This window comes from Montipora capricornis, chromosome 11, assembly GCF_036669925.1.
Source record: "Montipora capricornis isolate CH-2021 chromosome 11, ASM3666992v2, whole genome shotgun sequence".
NCBI lineage: Eukaryota > Metazoa > Cnidaria > Anthozoa > Scleractinia > Acroporidae > Montipora > Montipora capricornis.
Genome location: NC_090893.1, coordinates 37,250,313 through 37,252,812, shown reverse-complemented (window position 1 = coordinate 37,252,812; position 2,500 = coordinate 37,250,313). Strand labels below are relative to the sequence as shown.

General features: G+C 38.3%; 1 protein-coding gene across 2 annotated transcripts in view; it reads right to left on the bottom strand.

The window, feature by feature from the left end:
- LOC138022858 (uncharacterized) overlaps positions 1-2,500 on the bottom strand; it is a 295,342-nt gene that overhangs the window by 112,636 nt on the left and 180,206 nt on the right. The gene's annotated exons all lie outside the window — the stretch shown is intronic.

Genomic DNA, 2,500 nt, shown 5'->3' with positions numbered 1-2,500 from the left:
AATCGACGTTTTTGCCATTTGTGAAAAACCTGTCTGACATTTTTTCTTGCTAAGGAAATCCTGAAATTTTAAGGTGAGGTCGTACGGCTAGTTTTCGAAACCTCTAGTTTCCAGCCCCCCCTCCAGGAGCTTGGTGACTATACTTAGCATTGATTTATTAGGTAAAATTACATTTAACATCAATTGCAGTGACTAACACTTCAGAAGAGGCATCCTGCTACTTTAATTTCACAGATTTCATTTCTTGGTCTTTTATTCGGAAAACTGTAGTAGGCCGCCTTAAAAAATTAAACGTATTGAATTTACAAAACGAGGGGTAGTCTACAGGGATAGTCCATGGACCGGGTCCATGAAGGGGGTCCATGGACCGGGTCCACAGGGGTGGTCCATGTTTTGTATAAGTCCATAAATACTGACTCCTTCACCTGATTTAGATATCCGAAGGTTTGAAATGAAATTGTACCCAATAATATTTACTAACTCTGAAGTGGCATCATTTAGCCAAGTTTCCGTGACACCCATAACGGAAGGTGGTGTTTGCATTTTCATCATAATCAATTTAAGTTAATCGAGAATTTTAAGCAAACTACGAACATTAATGTGCATAATGGAGAATACATCCGCGTTATTTGCAATACTACTTTGATTATTAAGTTCTCCTTCAAGATTTGAGTCGGGATCGAGATAACTGGAAAGCACATTGCCAAGCTCAGGCCGGTCAATAGGATTAAATATAATGATTCGAGACGATATCCGTCATAACGTACAGGACCATGAGACATTTCGTAAAGTACTAAATTAAACAAGCCATCAGCTAAGCGGATTAACCGGAAGGACAGATAATAAATTCGAGTTACTAGACATGATAGAAACAAGAAAACATGGTTAGTTAATTAGTTGCGTATAATTTAAATCCAAGGCTTTGATTAGTTATCTTCTCGAAAAAAAGGTGCGTTTTGTGCAAGGTCAAGGCTAAAAATACGGACAAAAACATGAAACAAAGGAACTTCATAACCACCTCCACGCATTAAATACGGTGACCCCAATTTTTTATTGCGCAAAAGTGATCAGTAGGCCAAGATGAAACTCTCTGCAAAGTTGAAAAAAGTTCTATGGAGCGGATTCATACCTACCTTAATTTTTCAATAATTTAAGGTGGCTCTAGTCCGCTTCATAGAATTTTTTTTAAACTTTGCAGAAAGTTTCATTCTGGCATGCTGATTATATTTCAGAAATAAAAAATGGCGGTCACCAAGTTCGTTTTTGAGATATGAGTAGCTGTTGCCAGGGTAACTTGTTACGTCACAAAAATGACCGAATCTTTTTCAGCAATAATTGGTGTTTGATATGGTAGCATAACATTGCTGTTAAGTGATAAAGTGTTGTAGTGTGACTCCTTCTAATAAGAACTTTTCTTGTAAGAGTTGAAAGTTACTAGTTTGAGCCACCTCAAGTGTAAATTATGCCAATGAATAGCAAAGAAGGAATACGAGTTATCACTTGCTTGTGATATGAGAGCAACAGGTCAAATATTTTTTTCTTTTTCTCTGTTATTATATAATTGAGACCTATAGAAAAACAACTAAACATACATTTCAGCTTCACTACGCAACAGGCACGAGAGAAATATACCACTAGGTTTACTTTGGATGTTTAGGCCGCACACCGTCGTAACATTACAAATATGAATATTGGAGAAAGCCACATCTATTGGGCGGACATAAATTGACTAAACACATTTCAATCACAATACAGCAAGGAAAGGATATCCAATACACAAAGTAGCGGCATTGCCGGATACGAAAACCAAAAACCCTGTAGGAAAAAAATGGAAATGTATCCTCCCCGAACCAAATTCAGTGCCGCAAATACTTCGCACGTCATGGCGGCCATGTTGATGTATTGAACAATAGCAAAAACGTCTCTTGGGAATTTGTCTCTATTATTATACAAAACGCGAGTGGCATTTTGCTTCTGTTTTGTACACCAACATGGCCGTCTAATCACGTGAGTGCAAACTAAGAATTGCGTAACAGATAAATGATGACGCTTAACTATACGTCCAAAATCTCGAAAATAGTGGGTAATAGGTGTCGGCCTCGACTGACTAATCACGTACTATACTTAGCTTAGGTACACCTAAGTGACTACCTATAATCCCTCACCTACACCTTCTGCAACCCAGGCCCTCTCGCTCTTGTGAAGCAGAAATATTCAATTTCAGGCTTATTCGTTACCACTCAATTGCTAGAAATTCCGGCATTAACAAAGACAGGTAGACACATCCGTAAAAAAGACTCTACGGAAGACTATCAGGTTGTCGTTTGTTATCCATTGACTGCAATTACAACAAGACAAATCGAGGCAGTGAATTGTCTTTCACTGCTGGTTAAATGTATTTTCGCTGAAGCCTTCTTTGGAGGAAAACGTTGAACAAAGTTCACTTTATCCAGCATGAACACAATGTTGGTTTTGGCCTGCGCCGATCCCATTAACTTTG